The sequence below is a fragment of the Equus caballus genome, unplaced genomic scaffold (genome assembly GCF_041296265.1).
Source record: "Equus caballus isolate H_3958 breed thoroughbred unplaced genomic scaffold, TB-T2T haplotype2-0000713, whole genome shotgun sequence".
In the NCBI taxonomy this organism is placed as follows: domain Eukaryota; kingdom Metazoa; phylum Chordata; class Mammalia; order Perissodactyla; family Equidae; genus Equus; species Equus caballus.
In genome coordinates this window covers 404,082-422,856 of record NW_027221973.1, presented here as the reverse complement: position 1 = coordinate 422,856, position 18,775 = coordinate 404,082, and the positions used below count along the sequence as shown (strand labels likewise).

Sequence of the window (18,775 nt, the reverse complement as noted above, 5' to 3'; positions counted from 1 at the left end):
CCAATTACCTCCAAATGACTTATGAAAAAAAATGCTATTTTAATCGGGAGCCAATAGCGGATTACCCTTTGCATTTGACAGCAGAGTTCAGGCTTAACCCTTAACCTCTTCAGGCTCGGAGGACCCTGGGCAGGAGAGATTTAAGAACACCGTCCTCCCGCTTTCGTGGAAAGGCCAAGAGAGACTTGAAATGTACACGCGGAGGCCTATGGGAAATGTAGTTTTAAATAGGTGAGGTTCACCGCCTGGCCTCTGGGAAGGGGACGCCACGCTCCTTCTGCGCAGGTGCAGCCGTAGCCGCCTCGTTTGTCTTCTCAGGACTCCAGAGAACCGTTGGGGAACTTTGGGGTGTGCTCGGAAAATGCAGGGTGCGCACCTAGGGCGAGGGACTAGCTGGGAAGGGTGTGCCTGTGCTTGGGGATGGGAGCAGGACGTGTCTGGGACCTCGTCGCCCCCCGCGGCGGTGTATAAACCCGGGCGGGCCGTCAGAGTGGGTAAGGCCGATGGGGGAGACCCCGGCCCTCGGGCTCCCGGGGCGCAGATGTTCGGGGCGGTCCGGGGTGCCCGAGGATCGTGTGACCAGCCCGCCTGCAGCCCGACCGGAGAGAAGCCCGTGTCGGCGGCGGTGGGTGCGGGAGGGAGGAGTGCGTTTATCAGGCGGACGGTGACCGTTGGTCTGCGGTGGAGCCCGAGCTCTGGAGCACTACAGGCCCGGTCAGTGCCAGCTCTGTCACCTGTAAGCAGGGGCGACAGAAGGAACCGGGGCGAGAGTCAGGGTTCTCATCTATAAATATTAATAATGATTGTTTCACGGCGGCGTTTGGAAACATAGATCACTATTTTAGACAAGTGCCAGGTAGGAAGCCTTAAGTAAGTGACAACTGCTGTTATAGTTAGAGGATGCTTTGTTTTTTTTACTGGATAGTTTAGTGTACCCTGACAACCACTTCACCAGAAACCGAGGCTCGGGTCGGTGGCCCGATGTGCTCGAGTGAGGAGCTCCCAGCCAGGGAATTTGGATTCGAGGGCAGGTGTGCTTCGCTTCAGTCTCAGGCTTTGTCTGATGTCACACCTGCCCAAGACTGGCATTACAGCCTTCACAGCATTTAGGAACATGGCCTGTCCCTGCGTCCCCAGGGATGTAAAGGAAAGGATGTGGATGGAATCCCACCGTGTGTCACATGTATCCTGGGATTTCTAGTGTCTCTTCAGGTCCCTTGGGTCAGACAGAGGTGCCTGGCCCCCTCTGCATTGTCAGGCTTTCTGTCCTTGAAGTCTAACGTTATAATGAATTCCAAGAGTCAGGCTTTTTGCCCCTAAAATGAATTTATTTCTCAGATCCATGTCCCAGTTGCCTTGAAAAAACCAGCCCTTGTGAGGCAGGAAGCAGGGGGCCTCTGTGAGGGAGTCTTACCTGGAAGAGAGCGCCCCTCTGACCTTAGACCTCTCTCCAGAGCTTCAGAGCAGAGACAAGAGCCCAGAAAGGAGCAGATGCTAGATTTGCAAGATCAGAAGCAGGTCTTGATCCCCCTGCCCAGAATGAACCAGACTTGATGATGATGCCACCTTCAGGAGCCACCACACTGTGTGACAGTGGGGCATTTGGGCCGTCCCTGGGAAGTACAGATGAGCTGGGGTGGCCCACGGGCAGGCTGCTCAGGAAAGGCTGCTTTGTTGGAGAGCCGTGAGGGCAAGGTCTGGGGGTAAGGGACAACCAGGCAGAGGAAGGAATTTCTGTCTCCAGTCCCCTTAAATGGCCCCCGCTGTTTACAGATGCGCTGCTGTCACACGTCCACCACCACATGTGACATTAGTGACGTTATCCTGATGTCACAGGATCCAAGAATGATGATCTGTGAAGAGTTTTCCGAGGTCACCTACTTCTAACTCTTTTGAAAGATTTAAAGACATTGGGCCTGAAAATATCAGTGACTTGTCCAGGGAAACGCAGTTTGTGACAGTTCACTCTCTCACAGGTAAGTTACCAAAAGCATCTATCAAAAGGGCCTTTTGAGAAATACTTCCCAGCTGAAATGAACAATTAAAAATTCCTGTCTTGAATCCTCCCATCTCTTTTACTAGGCTTTCCGTGGATTGTGTATACCAGGGGTTAAATAATATTACTGACAAAAATAGGTAAATGATGCATACTGAGTATTTTTCTGCTAAGTTAACTTTAATGAAGGAATAGTGTCTTGTCGTTTGGCGTACTTTAATTCAACTAATCGGTTGTTTTTATTTCTTTCTGTTATTCAGAAGGACGCATGCGTTATTGTTAAATCAATCGAGTAAAGTTTGTGTTCACTCAGTAAAAAACTGCAGATTTCAGCTCCATGGTCATTTCAGAATCACACAAAGACAGGTGTTGCTGCCTGTCTATGATCCTTCTTGTGCCTTTTCAAGGCCCAGAGGGCCCTGTGCCTATGGGGAGGATGATCCCCAACTGGGGTGCTGAGATTTGAGGAGGTGAATCTAAGAGCTGTAAGACAGCTAAATCTCAGGACCCCTGTCTTCTTTCTGTCCCCTCAGCTGAACCACAGTCCTCTGTACTCGCCCAGGAGCCACAGAGAGTGCACATCCCTCAGGTGAGCTCTTTATTCATTCCCCACTTTATATTGTAATGGATTTATAAGGTTTAGCAGGATCCATGCATTAAAGGAAAAGGAGAAGTAGAAATAGTAGAAATCAAGTCAGTCTTGAGGAAAAATATACCATGTTTTACTATTAATTGTGATGTTGGCTGTTAGCTTTGAGTGGGTAACTTTGTCAGGGTAAGTAGTTTCCCACTAAGCTACCTGTTTCAATCTCTTTACTTGTGATTGGGCTATTCAGATTCTCTGTTTCTTCTTGATTCAGTTTTGGGAAGTTGTATGAGTCTTAGAATTTATCTGTTTCTTCTAGATTGTCCAGTTGGTTGCTATATAGTTTTTCATTGTATTCTCTTATAATCCTTTATATTTCTGTGGTATCTGTTGTAATTTCTCCTCTTTCATTTCTAATTTTATTTATTTGAGCCTTCTCTCTTTTTTTCTTAGAGAGTCAGGCTAAGGGTTTGTCAATTTTGCATATGTTCTCAAAGAACCAGTTCTTTGTTTCACTGATCTTTTCTACTATTCTTTTTTCTTTTTTGGTTTCAATTTCATTTATTTCTGCTCTGATTTTTATTATTTCCCTCCTTCGGCTGACTTTGGGCTTTGTTGGTTCTTCATTTTCTAACTGTATTTTAAGATTGCTTATGTGAGATCTTTCTTGTTTTTTAAGCTGGGCCTGTATTGCTAGGAATTTCCCTCATAGGACCACTTTTTCTGCATCCCATATGAGTTGGTGTGGTGTATTTTCATTTTCATTTGTCTCCAGATATTTTTTGATTTCTCTTTTAATTTCTTCAGTGATCCATTGGTTGTTCAGTAGCATGTTGTGTAGTCTCCACATATTTGTCACTTTCCCAGCTTTTTTCCTGTAGCTGATTTCTAGTCTCATAGCATTTTGGTCAGAAAAGGTGCTTGATGTGATTTCAATCTTCTTAAATTTATTGAGGCCTGTCTTGTTTCAAAGCATATGGTCTGTCCTTTGAATGCTCCATGTGCACTTGGGAAGAATGTGTATTCTGCTATTTTTGGATAGAATGTTCCATATATATCTATTAAGTCCATCTCGTCTAGTTTTTCATTTAATTCCACTATTTCCTTGTTAACTTTCTGTCTGGATGATCTATCCATCGATGTAAGTAGAGTGTTGGGGCCCCCTACTATTATTATGTTGTTGTTAATATCTCTTTTTAGGTCTGTTAATAGTTGCTTTATGTACTTTGGTACTCCTTTGTTGGGTACACGTATATTTATAAGTGTTACGTCTTCTTGTTGGAGTGTCCCTTTTATCATTATATACTGCCCCTCTTTGTCTCTCATTGCCGTTTTTATCTTGAGGTCTACTGTGTCTGACGTAAGTATTGCAATAACTGCTTTCTTTTGTTTGCCATTGGCTTAGAGTATCATCTTCTGTCCCTTCACTCTGAGCCTGTGTTTGTCTTTAGAGCTGAGTGTTTCCTGGAGGCAGCATATTGATGAGTCTTGTTTTTCAATCCATCCCACCACTCTGTCTTTTGATTGGAGAATTCAATCCATTTACATTTAGAGTGATGATTTATATATAAGGGCTTAATGCTGCCATTTTATCACTTGTTTTCCAGTTCTGTATTTCCCTTGTTTCTCGTCTTGTGTATTTTGGACTGCCAGTTCAGTTTGGTAGTTCTCTATGATGGTTTTCTCAATTTTCTCTTTTTTGTGTGTGAGGAAGACTGGCCCTGAGCTGACATCTGTAAGCAATCTTCCTCTCTTTTAGCTTGAGGAAGATTGTTGCTGAGCTAACATCTGTGGCAATCTTCCTCTGTTTTTTGTATGTGGGATGCCAGCACAGCAGGGCTTGATGAGAGATGCATAGGTCTGTGCCTGGGACCTGAAGCTGCAAACCCTGGGTGGCTGAAGCAGAGCATGCGAACTTAACCATTATGCCACTGGGACAACCCCTCAGTTTTCTTTTTTTTGTATCATTTGTGTCTCTGTTCTGATTATTTGTTTAGTGGTTACCATCAGGTTTGTATAAAAAATCTCATAGATGAGATATACCATTTTCTGATAGCCTCTTATTTCCTTGGTCTAAGCCAGTTCCATCCCTTTCCTCTTCCTCTGATTTGTTGGTCATAACATATTCTGTTTTGTGTTGTGATTTTGTGGTTAAAATCACAAGATTATAGTTATTTTTGATGTTTTCCTTCCCTTTATCTTTAATGTCATAATTAAGTTTTTGCTAACCTGTTCTGGTAGAGAGCTGCAATTTTCTGACTTTGGCTGCCTATTTATCTCCTTGCTCAAGGCTTTGTGAACTCTTTTTTTACTTTTTCAGGTATGAAGGTCTTCTTGAGCATTTCCTGTTTGGGGTGTCTTGTGGCGATGAACTACCTCAGCTTTTGTTTATGTGGGAAAGTTTTTATTTCTCCACCATATCTGTAGGATATTTTTCCCTGGATAGAGTATTCTCGGCTGAAGGTTTTTGTCTTTCAGAATTTTGAATATCTCATTCTACCTTCTCATATCCTGTAAAGATTCTGCTGAGAAATCTCCTGAAAGTTTGATATGGTCTTTGTAAGTTATTTTCTTCTGCCTTGCTGCCTTTAAAAATATTTCTTCTTTGTCACTGACTTTTGCCAGTTTTACTACTCTATGCCTTGGAGTAGGTCTTTTTACATTGATGTAATCAGAAGTTCTGTTAGCGTCTTTTACTTGTAATTCCAGCTCCTTTCCCAGGTTTGAACAGACTTTCTGCTCCTTTCTCCCTCCCTTCTCCCTCTATAATACCCATAGTTTTTATGTTGCATTTCCTAATTTAATCAGATATTTCTCAGAGAATTTCTTCGTTTCTTTTTAGTCTTAATTCTCTCTCCTCCTCCATCTGAAGCCTTTCTATATTTCGGTCCTCCAGATTGCTAATTCCGTCTTCCATAATGTCAGCTCTGTAATTCAGGGTATCCAGATTTTTCTTTATCTCACTGTGTTTTTCATCTCCAACTTTTCTGATTGGTTTCTCTTTATAGGGTCAATCTCTTTTGTGAAGTATTCCCTCTGTTTATTAATTTTATTCCTGATTTAATTGAACTATCTGAATTTTCTTGTAACTCGTTGAGTTTTTTAATGTTAGCTATTTTGAATTCTCTGTCGTTTACATTGTAAATTTGTGTGCCTTCAGGATTGATTTCTAGGTGCTTTTCATTTTCCTTCTGGTCTGGACTATTAATATATTTCTTCATACTATTTGATGGGGTTGGTTTGTGCCTTCACATAGATAGTATCTGGTTTCAGATTCCACCTGCCACCACTGGAGGAGGTTCAGGAGCTGTGTATTCTGAGCCTGCTGTGATCCCTGGTGTCTGTGCTTGTCCTTTGGAATCTATGCTGAGAGGACCCATCTGCGATTGCCTGCTTGTAGCTGCTGCTTTGCTAATGTATGCACGGGCACTCTAGACGGGGTCCCTTGCTCTGGCTGACTGGCTGAGCTTGTGAGCCCAGCAGGGGGAGGGGCACTTCTTTTGCATGTGCCATCCCGTGGGTGTTCTCTCTTTGCCCTCGCTGTCTGTCCTCCTGGCGTGCTGGCTTCATGAAGACAACCCCACAATAGCTTAGCCTCCTCTGTGGAGCTTTCCTATGGGATGTGAGGGAACTTGGAGAGCGAAGGCATTCCCACAGAGTCTCCCCCCAGGCCCCTCTTTTCTCAGAGCTGTGCATGGTCCTGTGCCCTAGGTCATTGCTGGGGAGGGAGAGGAGATCCCCTTACTTCCTCCTTCTTCCTCCTGGGGGGTCCAGCACCTCCACCTTCAGACATATGGCTGCATGGGTCTCTCAGATGTCTTTTGTGTTGTGTGCCTGTCCTCTGTTGGTTTATGAATGTCCTTTTCATTGTTTCTTAGGGAGGAGAGTCTAAGGGAAGAGCTCACTCCGCCGTGATGCTGATGTCATGCCTGGACATTCTATTTTTAAGTTTTTGAGGAATCTCTGTAATGTTTTCCACAGTGGCTGCACCAATTTACATTCCCACCAGCAGTGTATGAGGGCTCCCTTTACTCCACATCCTCTCCAACACTTCTGTTTTCTTTGTAAAGACTGGCACCTGAGCTAACATCTGTTGTCTATCTTTTTTTACTTCTTGTTCTCCCAAAACCCTCCCAGTACATAGTTGTATATTCTAGTTGTATGTCCTTCTGTCTGTGCTGTGTGGGATGCCACCTCAGCATGGCTTGATGAGAGGTGCCATGTCCAGGCCCAGGATCCAAACCGGCAAAACCCTGGGCTGCTGAAGTAGTGCACACGAACTTAACCACTCGGCCATGGCACTGGCCCCTCTCCAACACTTCTTATTTCTTGTCTTTTTAATAATAGCCATTCTGATGGGCATGAGGTGATATCTCATTGTGGTTTTGATTTGTATTTCTCTAATAATTAGTGATGTTGAACATGTTTTCATGTGCCTGTTGGCCATCTGTATATCTTTGGGAAAATGTCTGTTGAAATCCTCTGCCCATTTCTTGACAAAGTTTGTTCTTTTGTTGTTGAGTTCTTCATATATTTTGGATAGCAACCGCTTATTGGATAAATGATTTGCAGATATCTTCTTCCAATTGCTAGGTTGTCTTTTCATTTTATTGATGTTTCCTTTGCCATACAGATGCTTTTTAGTTTGATGTAGTCCCATTAGCTTATTTTTTCTTTTGTTTACCTTTCCTGAGGAGACATATTCAAAAAGATACTGGTAAGAATGATAGCAAAGAGCTTACTGCCTACGTTTTCTTCTTTGGAGTTTTATGGTTTCAGGTCTTACATTCAAGTCTTTAATCCATTTTGAGTTAATTTTTGTGCATGGTGTAAGATAATGGTCTACTTTCATTCTTTTGTGTGTGGCTGTCCGTTTTCCCAAAAGTGTTTATTGAAGAGACTTTCCCTTCTCCATTGTATGTTCTTAGCTCCTTTGTTGAAAATTGGCTGTTCCTAAATGTATGGGTTTATTTCTTGGCTATCCATTGATCTGTGTCTGCTTTTCTGCCAGTATCGTGCTGTTTTGATTAATACAGCTTTGTAGTATACTTTGAAATTAGGGAATGTGATGCCTCCAGCTTTGCTCTTTTTTCTCTGGAGTGCTGTGGCTCTTTGGGGACTTTTGTTGTTTCCAATAAATTTTAGAATTCTTCTTTCTATTTCTGTGAAAAATGTCATTGGGGTTTTGATAGGGATTGCATTGAATCTGTAGATGGCTTTAGGTAATATGGACTTTTTCACTATGTTAATTCTTCTAATCCATGAGCACAGAATATCCTTCTATTTCTTTATGTCTTCTATAATTTCTTTCAACAATGTCTTATAGTCTTCAGTGTATAGGTCTTTCACCTCATTGGTTAAATTTATTCCTACCCACTTAATTCTTTTTGTTGTGATTGTAAATAGGATTATATTCTTGATTTTTTATTTCTGCTAGTTTGTTTTTAGTTTTTTGATGGATTCTTTAGCGTTTTCTATATGTAAAATCTCATCATCCACAAGTAGTGAGTTTTATTTCTTCCTTTCCAGTTTGAATATGTTTTATTTATTTTTCTTACTTGATTGCTCTGGCTAGGACTAAGAAGGGTGAGCGTGGGCATCCTTGTCTTGTTCCTGCTCTTAGAGGGATAGCTATCAGTTTATACCATTGAGTATAATGTTAGCTGTTGGTTTGTCATATATGGCCTTTATTATGTTGAGGTGCTTTCCTTCTATAATTATTTTATTCAGAGTTATTATCATAAATATGTGGTGAATCTTGTCAAATGCTTTCTCTGCATCTGTTGAGATGATCATGTGATTTTTATTCTTCATTTTGTTAATGTAGTTTATAACATTGATAAAGAATACTGTTGTAATCCTTTGTATTTCTGTTATATTGTTTGTGATTTCTTCTCTTTCTGATTTTATTTATTTGAGGCTTCTCTCTTTTTGTCTTATTCTACCTAAAGGTTTGTCAATTTTGTTTATATTTTCAAAGAACTAGCTCTTAGTTTCGCTGATCTTTTCTATTTTCTTTTTACTCTCCATGTCATTTATTTCAGCTCTGATTTCTAGTAGTTCCTTTGTTCTCCTGACTTTGGTCACTTCATTTTTCTTCTTTTCTGATTCTTTTGGATGTATTGTTAGATTGTTTATTTGAGATTTTTCCTGTTTCTCAAGGTAGGCCTGTGTTGCTAGGAACTTCCCTCTTAGTACTGCTTTTGCTGTATCCAATAGATTTTGGTACACTGTATTTTCCTTTTCATTTGTCTCCAGATATTTTTCCATTTCTCCTTTAATTTTGTTGTTGTTCCAATAGTTAATGAATAGCACGTTGTTTAGGCTCCACATATTTGTGACTTTTCCAGCTTTCTCCTTGTGGTTGATTTCTAGTTTCATACCATTGTGGTTGGAAAAGATGCTTGATATCTTTTCAGTCTCCTTAAGTTTATTGGGAGTTGTTTTGTTTCCCAACAAACAGTGTATCTTTGAGAATGTTTCATGTGTACTTGAGAGAAAATGTATATCCTGCTGCTTTTGGATTGAATATTATATATGTATCTATTCAATTCATCTGGTCTAGTGTTTCATTTAAGGTCAACGTTTCTCTGTTGATTTTTCTCTCTAGAAGACCTATCCATTGATGTAAGTGGGGTATTAAAGTTCCCTACTCGTATGGTGTTGCTGTCAGTTTCTCCCTTTAGATCTGTTAATAGTTGTTTTATAGACTTTGGTGCTTCTACGTTAGGTGCATATATATTAATAAATGTTATGTCTTCTTGATGGATCATCCCCTTTATCATTATATAATGCCCATCTCTGTCTCTTGTCTTTTTTGGCTTGAAGTCTATTTTGTCTGATAGAATTATGGCTACATTCACTTTCTTTTGGTTGTCGTTTGGTTGGAGTATCGTCTTCCACCCCTTCACTCTGAGCCTATGTTTTTCTTTAGAGCTGAGATGGGTCTCTTGGAGGCAGCACATTTTTGGGTCTTTTTCTTCTTTTGTTTTTTTTTGGTTATTTTTTGTGTTTGTCTTCATCTTTATTTTTTATTTTATTTTTTTAAGGGGCCTTCCCCCCCTTTTTTTTTATTGAGTTATTGACTAGTTACAATCTGGTGAAATTTCAATTGTACATTAATGATTGTCAGTCATGTTGTAGGTGCACTACTTCACCCTTTGTGCCCAGCCCCTACCCCACCTTTCCCCTGGCATCCACTAAACTGTTCTTGGTCCATAGTTTTAAATTCCTCATATGAGTGGAATCATACACAGATTATCTTTCTCTCGCTGGCTTATTTCACTTAACATAATTCTCTCAAGGTCCATCCATGTTATTGCAAATGGAATGATTTTGTTCTGTTTTGCAGCTGAGTAGTATTCCATTGTAAATATGTACCACATCTTCTTTATCCATTCGTCTGTTGATGGGCACTTAGGTTGCTTCCACGTCTTGACTATTGTAAACAGTGTTGCAATAAACATTGGGGTGCACAGGACTTTTGGGATTGCTGACTTCAGGCTCTTTGGATAAATACCCAGTAGTGGGATGGCTGGGTCATATGGTAGTTGTATTTTGAGATTTTTGAGGAATCTCCATACTGTTTTCCATAGTGGCTGCACCAGTTTGCATTCTCACCAGCAGTGTATGAGGGTTCCTTTTTCTCTGCAACCTCTCCAACATTTGTTGCTATTAGTTTTAGATATTTTTGTCGTTCTAACGGGTGTAAGGTGATATCTTAGTGTAGTTTTGATTTGCATTTCCCTGATGATCAGCGATGATGAGCATCTTTTCATGTGCCTATTGGCCATCAGTATATCTTCTTTGGAGAAATGTCTGTTCATGTCTCCAGCCCATTTTTTGATTGGGTTGTTTGATGTTTTGTGGTTGAGTTGCGAGAGTTCTTTATATATTAGGGATATTAAGCCTTTGTCAGATATATGACTTGCAGATATTTTTTTCCCAGTTAGTGGGTTGTTTTTTTGTTTCAATCCTGTTTTCATTTGCCTTGAAGAAGCTCTTTAATCTGATGAAGTCCCATTTGTTTATGCTTTCTATTGTTTCCCTTCTTTGAGAAGGCATGGTGTCCGAAACTATCCTTTTAATACTGATGTCAAAGAGTGTACTGCCTACGTTTTCTTCCAGAAGCCTTATGGTTTCAGGTCTCACCTTTAGGTCTTTAATCCATTTTGAGTTTATTTTGGTGAATGGTGAAAAAGAATGGTCAATTTTCATTCTTTTACATATGGCTTTCCAGTTTTCCCAGCACCATTTGTTGAAAAGACTTTCTTTTCTCCATTGTATGTCCTCAGCTCCTTTGTCAAAGATAAGCTGTCCATAGATGTGTGGCTTTATTTCTGGGCTTTCAATTCTGTTCCATTGATCTGTGCACCTGTTTTTGTACCAGTACCATGCTGCTTTGATTACTGTAGCTTTGTAGTATGTTTTGAAGTCAGGGATTGTGATGCCTCCCGTTTTGTTCTTTTTTCTCAGGATTTCTTTAGCAATTCGGGGTCTTTTGTTGCCCCCTATGAATTTTAGGATTCTTTGTTTTAATTCTGTAAAGAATGTCATTGGGATTCTGATTGGGATGGCGTTGAATCTGTAGATTGCTTTAGGTAGAATGGACATTTTAACTATGTTTATTCTTCCAATCCATGTACATGGAATGTCTTTCCATCTCCTTTTGTCGTCATCCAATTCTCTCAGAAAGGCCTTGTAATTTTCATTATATAGGTCCTTCACTTCCTTAGTTAAATTTACCCCAAGGTATTTTATTCTTTTTGTTGCGATTGTGAATGGTATTGTATTCTTGAGTTCTTTTTCTGTTGGTTCATTACTGGAGTATAGAAATGCTACTGATTTATGCAAATTGATTTTATACCCTGCAACTTTGCTGTAGTTGTTGATTACTTCTAACAGTTTTCCAATGGATTCTTTGGGTTTTTCTATATATAAGATCATGTCGTCTGCAAACACCGAGAGTTTCACTTCTTCCCTCCCTATTTGGATTCCTTTTATTCCTTTTATTCCTTTTTCTTGCCTGATTGCTCTGGCCAGGACCTCCAGTACTATGTTGAATAAGAGTGGTGATAGAGGGCATCCTTGTCTCGTTCCTGTTTTCATGGGGATGGCGTTCAGTTTTTGCCCATTGAGTATGATGTTGGCTATGGGTTTGTCGTATATGGCCTTTATTATGTTGAGGTAGTTTCCTTCTATGCCCATTTTGTTCAGAGTTTTTTATCATAAATGGCTGTTGGATCTTGTCAAATGCCTTCTCTGCATCTATTGAGATGATCATGTGGTTTTTATTCCTCAGTTTGTTGATGTGGTGTATCACGTTGATTGATTTGTGGATGTTGAACCATCCCTGTGTCCCTGGTATGAATCCCACCTGATCCTGATGTATGATTCTTTTGATGAATTGCTGAATTCTGGTTGCCAAAATTTTGTTTAGAATTTTTGCATCTATGTTCATTGGTGATATTGGCCTGTAGTTCTCTTTTTTCGTGGTGTCCTTGTCAGGTTTTGGTATCAGTGTGATGTTGGCCTCATAGAATGTGTTAGGAAGTGTTCCATCTTCCCTAATTTTTTGGAATAGCTTGAAAAGGACAGGTATTAAATCCTCTCTGAAAGTTTGGTAGAATTCCCCAGGAAAGCCATCTGGTCCTGGGGTTTTATTCTTTGGGATATTTTTGATTGCTGTTTCAATCTTTTTCCTTGTGATTGGTCTGTTCAAATTGTCTGCCTCTTCTTGAGTGAGCTTTGGGAGATTGTAGGAGTCCAAGAATTTATCCATTTCCTCTAGGTTACCCATTCTGTTGGCATATAGTTTTTTGTAGTATTCTCTTATAACCTGTTGTATTTCTGCAGAGTCTGTTGTTATTTCTCCTCGCTCATTTCTGATTTTGTTTATTTGAGCTTTCTCCCTTTTTTCTTTGTAAGTCTGGCTGGTTTTGGGTCTTTTTCTTAACCTGTCCAGCCTCTCTGTCTTTTCATTGGTGCATTCAATCCATTTACATTTAGGATGATTATGGATATATAGGGACTTACTATTGCCATTTTATCTTTTGTTTTATGGTTGCTCTATGTTTCCTTTGTTTCTTTTTCCTTGTGTTTCTCACTACAATTTCAGCTTGACGGTTTTTGGTGATGTGTTTTTCAGTTTCCTCTTTTTTTATGTTTCGTGACTCTGCCTTAATTTTTGTTTTGTGGTTACCATGAGGTTTGTATAAAAGGTCTCACAGATGAGATAGTTCTTTTTCTGCTGATAGCATTTTTCCTTCATTTGACTAGGCAAGTTCTGTCCTTTTCTTCTTCCCTTGCTATTTTTGTTGTCAAAATTATTTCTTTCTTTATTGTGAATTTGTTACCAAATTGGAATGGTTAATGTTATTTTTAATGCTTTCTTTCCCTTTAACATTTGCATCACAATTGTTTACTAACATGTTCTGATACAGAGTTGCAGTTTTCTGATTTTATCTATTTATCAACTTGTTTAAAGCTTTGTATCCTTTGCCTTTTCATTTCAGACAGGAGAGCTCTTTTTGACATTTCTTATAAGGCAGGTCTAGTGGCGATGGACTCCCTCAGTTTTTGTTTGTTCCTCACACTTTATTTCTCAGCTGCAGCAGTGGACCCCCAGCTGTCGCAGCACCCAAGGACACAGAGCTGATTATTACAGTGTTGATTAATACAGTCCCTAAGTAGCTCTCAAATACTTGTACTTTTTTGCATCCTGTCTGAAACCACCCTAGTCGAAGTAAGCAACTAAGTAACTGGATGACTTTAATGACCTCATGTCTCTGATCCTCAATTTCTTGGTTTGTGAAATGAGGCAGTTAGAAGGAACACCAAGTTTCTTCCTTCTCTTTCTTCTGTGATTATCAGAATCTACAACTATGGAGAGACTCAGGGAAAAATCAATTCCAGTGCTTTGGGAAACCATCTCACTTTCTCCATTTAAATTAACTCTTGGGGTGACTGAGATTGTGCCTCATATCCTCTCATAGCACTGCTCTTAAGGACAGTCTCAGAATCTTCAAGACAACTTAAAAGAAGGCCCTTTCTCTTAAATAGGAATCTGCCTTATGCCATGTTTTGAGCTGTAGAAAATATTTTAGAATGAGATTCTAGTGTTGGTAACAAATTTATCTACATTGTTAATTCATCTGAAAGCTCCTATTCTTGAAAATGGCCCATGTGGAGGTAGAGAAGTTCCATGCAAAGGTTTAGTCCATTTTTGTTGACAATCTCTTGAGTGTATGTTAAAAACCTGGATAACAGGATAATGTTAATGGAGATTGGGGGAGGGACAGTGATGAATGAGTTTGGTTGACTTTCAGCAGTAGTAAGGTCAAAATGAAAGCATTATAAAAGAAGAGTAGAGATTTAGGTCAGGGCTTTCTATGAAAAACAAGTAAAAACCATAAGCAGATGGAAAAAGTTTAAGTGACACAGTATGGCAGATTCCACTGATGAGTTTAATAGGCAGCCATTTTAGTGTCAGAGAGAGTAGACTGAAAAGTGAGGAGAAGTTTGGAAAATTCAAGGGACAAGAACCAGAAAAGCAAGGGGTCCCATCCTGCCCTGAGGATTCTTTTGCTCTGAAGTGTGTTAGCCCAGCTGAGGGAAGACCTGGGGAGGATGTTGTAGATCCTCTAAAAGGGGCATCCATCAGCTGCGGGAAGATGTGCCATCTCTCCCCAAAGCTCATTAGCAGATTGGAAGTGGGATGCTGCATTACTCTGATTAGCATTAATTTTATAATTCTAGGCAGAGAACTTTCCTCCACATGAGTCAGCCTTCACACAAAAACACAGGCTCACATGGTGTGGATAAAACACAAGTAACCTTACTGCCGCTTCCCATCTTCCAAGGACCCAGTGGGAAGGAAAATGTGGTTCCCTAGCAAAGAGGGGAGTTAAGGGCTGGAGTTTTCCAGCTCTCCAAGCTGGGTGCAGGTCCCACAAATCGGGGAGAAGTGCAATGCCATCTTTCTGGCAGACCAAGACTTTGGGAAAACTGGGTCCTTCTGATCTGGTTAGGGAAGACGCAGTATTTCCAACAGCCACTGCAGCAGGGCAACAGCAGCATTACAAGTGAGATGAGGAACGTTGCCTCAGAGTCTCCCAGGGAGAGAGCATTTAGGCCGCTACCATTTATTGGGATAACTGGTTCCTGGCCCTTTGGAAAATACCCAGTCATCCCAGGGCTAGACTTCTCAGGAAAAGTAACTTGCCAGTCCCTTTTAAATTTGCAACTAAAACCTATCTACACTTTTATTTGTTACATATATTGTTGGGGCTTCATTTCAAAATGCTATATTACAAAACTGTTTCAGATAACTTTAAATCCATGGCAGTGACTTTCAAATTCTTTTGATGGCAACTCACAAAATAAATCTATAAATTACTTTTTATCGTAAATCAGTATATACGCACACACACCAAAAGAATATAAAAATTTTATGAAACTGTTCTTACCTTTTTACGTGTAATACACTCTAATATTATCTATTCCATTTTGTTTCATTGTTTTTTAAGTGCTTGTCACACCCTCTAGAATTATTTCATAATCCACTAATGGGTCAGGACCTGCAGTTTGAAAAACACTATTTTAAAATTATTGCTTCCAAGTACCCTAGCCAGTAGTCTGGTATCCAGATTTTTAAAAGGCTTATTAAAATGCATCATCAAAAAGCAATATTTGCTAAAGGACCCTCAGTCTCTATAAAGAGCACTGTCTTGGGGATTCCATCCATAAGTTACCAGATAAATAACCAGCTTTCCTTTGCAGAACTGAGATGTGAGCTCAACACCAAGTAAAAATGACATAAAATCAGAACAAAGTTGGAAAAGGAGGACCACCTCCAAATGCAATATGTGGTCCTTCTGGGAAACATGAAGCAGCCTAGAGTGAGGTGAGGGGTACAAAACAGAAAAAAAAACTTTAATGGAGAAAAAATCAAGCTTGTAACTGCTGTCTCCAGGCTTCACAAGGTGCACTTGTACTTCCAACCCTAAGAGACAGAGTGATGTTCAGCATGACTCCATAATCCTGTGGCCTTGAGAACCTCAGCTGACATCAGTTAAGTCATTTAAGGATAACTGCAAATTAAATTAGTTCATCCTAATTATGCAAAAATGATAAATTCAAATAAGCAAGGTAATTCAATTCTGAATTAAAAATTTTTTCAATCACTTGACATCTCAAATCAAAGCAAATGGGTAATGTTACCAATTATATCAATTCGACTCTATATTTCAATACATAGATATATGATGAACAATTAAAATTCTTATGTGATATGCATTTAACTTGTTAACATTTATGCTACAGTAGGGAACCACACTCGAGAAACAGGGTCATGTCCTTGAAAACCAAAGAAGGTTATCACAAAAGAGTCTTTGTAAGAATCCAGCAACAGAATGAGTCCCCAAAATCTATTGAGTAAACTATCCCACAGGAAAAGTGAGGCAGATCACACTAGTAAAGGCAACACTATGGAAGCTTATGAAATAGTTATCAAGGGAAATACTTGATACATAATAAAAATATTTAGTTTTAGGAAGCAGTATGATAGGCTCTGATATGGTTGCACTTATGAGTACAGGACTTTCATAGGAAGGAAAGAAATGGAAATTCACTGAATGTCTGTGTTTTGTCATGCATCACTAAATACCTTCGATTACATTATAGCATTGGAAACTAGGAAGCAGAAATGTTAAATAACTTGTTGTAGGCCACACAGTAATAAATGACAGAACTAGGACTTAAACTCCATCTTCTAATTACACATCCATTATTCTTGTCACATCAATACCACTTTATCCTGAGCTAGTACTCAAAATATGATAGTGCTTAAACTATTTGCTTAAGCATTTCTTAGGATTTCTGATCAAGGCCAATTCAAATTCCAATTTCAAGGCTAATGAATAAGAAAGTGACCTTTAAAAGGAAAAAAATACGTAAAACATATACATGCATTCCGGGTGGCATGATGAATCTTCAGACTTTCGAGATTCTTTGTGTCTCATGTAAGGATGAAAAAAGTTATCTATTGCTGTATAACAAACCACAACAAAGTGGAGTAGCTTGAAACAGTAACTTATTCTTGTCTCTTATTGTTCTGTGGATTGGCTGGGATTCGCTGGGCAGTTCTTGCTTGGGGTTTCCTAGGAAGTACAGTCAGATGTCGTCTTGGGCTGAAATCCTCTTTGCCTCTATTGTGCTGGATGTCAAGATGGTTCATTTCTGTGTTTGCTGAGGATGCTGGCTGTTATCTTATTCGGGGCTGCCAACTGGAGGGCCTGCATGTGGCCTCTTCATGTGACTTGGGCATCTCTCAGAGTGGTGGCTGGGTTCCAAAAGAAAGCATCCCAAGAGGAAATATTCCAAAAGACCAGGCTTCTTACAGCCTAGCCTCAGAAGTCCCAGAAAGTCACCTCCACAGCATCCTATTGGTTGAGCCAGTCACTGAGGCCTAGGGGGAGGGATGTAGACTCCATCTTTTGATATGAGAAGCGGCAGGCAATAAGGGAGGGAGGGAGACTGCCCATGTCACCTTAGTCTTTAGCCTCCCATCTGGCATCTCTACTTTACCCAACTGAGTTAGAAGGGGAAATAGGTGATACAACTACAATAACACAAATTATTGTGTGGTGTTTCTCGATCTCTTTGGCACCCTCTCTTTCTCTGGAAACACAGCACTTCTTGAATGGATGGATAAATGAGTCTCTCCCTTTTCCTCTCTACTCCTTTTTTGCCTCCTCACCTTTCTTTTCTTCTTTTTAACTGCAGGTGAAAGGTTAAAAGAATGTTTTAAGCAGCAACATACTCTAATTAGTAAATCTTATAGTTAGTTTCTACTCAGATCTCCCATTTGATGTCTACCTGCCTGATTCAGTCATCGTCCTATCAGGGAAGGTGATAAGAACGCAAGCAAAGGAGAGAAGAGAGGGAAAAATGGGAAAGCAAAAGTAGATTATCAAGGGAAGAAGGAAAATATAAATGGGAAGGGAAATAAATCAGGAGCACTGAACACCGTTAAGCCCAAATGGCTGAAAAGACAAAGGGAAAGAAGCAAATTTTTCCCTTATGATGCTGCATCCATCCTTCCTTCCTTTCCAATCCATGGCCGCCATCGCCAGCCTAGTCTAACCTTATTTCTTAATGCCTGAATTTTTGCTATATCATCTTACCTAATCTCCCTGCCTAGTTTTTACCCCTTAGAAATCACCAAAAATGGGGCCAGCCCAGTGGTGTAGAGGTTAAGTTTGTGTGCTCCTCTTTGGCGGCCTGGGGTTTGTAGGTTCCCATTCTGGCACAGACCTATACACTGCTTATCAGGCCATGCTGTGGCAGGTGAGCCACGGATGAAATGGAGGAAGATGGGCACAGGTGTTAGCTCAGGGCCAATCTTCCTCCAAGAAAAGAGAAAGAAATAAAATAGATCATCAAAAACACTCCTTTCCTCCTGGTGCTCTCAATTACAAAAAAAGAAAAGAGAACACTAAATGACTTCTGAAGGATTAAGTCCAATATAAACATTTTAAGAATTTTCATAATCTGACCTAACTTTTCTTGCCACTCTTGTTTCTCAAGTCTCCCATATGTGAAACTCTTTACTCAGCCAGAGCACTCTACTCAATGTATCCAAATACACAGAAAAATGAGACTAGATCTCACTATTACATCATGAAAAATACAAAACCTGAATCAAGGAAAATAACAGACAACAAAAATATTACATTACAGAAAGCAGTGTGGTGACATTATAAGCTTATAATTATAGCGGCTATGGTCCAGCTCACTTCTCACGAATACAGCCTTCTCCTTTTGTCTTCTGTCCTTTGCTCTAAGGATCCTATCACCAGGAGCATTACCCGCCGCTCTCTGCCTTCCTAAATCCTGTCTCGTCAGGACCCACAATATTAACTGACTAATTTGGAAGAAGTGTGATTAACAGAATTATTCTGGACCTGAAGTCCCTTGTTAACACTACAGCATCAGATTTGATTCTCGATGGACACCAAGTCATTCAAATTCCATCTCAGTTTTTACTCTGTAGATTTGTTCAGTATACGGTTGATTAAAGGACCATTCACCCCAGTTTGGTAGATAATTCAACCAGCCTCCAATCCAAAGTTTGTATAACTTTGATTTGTAGTAATTACAGACAGTAATTACAGAAACAGTTAAAACATTCA

The 18,775-nt window shown here is 40.0% G+C and overlaps 1 long non-coding RNA gene across 18 annotated transcripts in view; it reads left to right on the top strand.

The window, feature by feature from the left end:
• Window positions 1–213: 213 nt before the first annotated feature.
• LOC138922306 (uncharacterized) overlaps window positions 214–18,775 on the top strand; it is a 64,240-nt gene continuing 45,678 nt past the window's right edge. For 7 of the 18 annotated variants that reach the window (XR_011435377.1, XR_011435383.1, XR_011435384.1 and 4 more), the window contains exons 1-3: window positions 237–368; window positions 1,837–1,976; window positions 2,530–2,585. This is a non-coding gene — a long non-coding RNA (uncharacterized lncRNA). Of the gene's footprint in view, window positions 495–558; window positions 857–1,773; window positions 1,977–2,529; window positions 2,586–18,775 lie in introns of those variants that run through there. The other 11 variants (XR_011435393.1, XR_011435392.1, XR_011435385.1 and 8 more) reach the window with 6 other exon arrangements.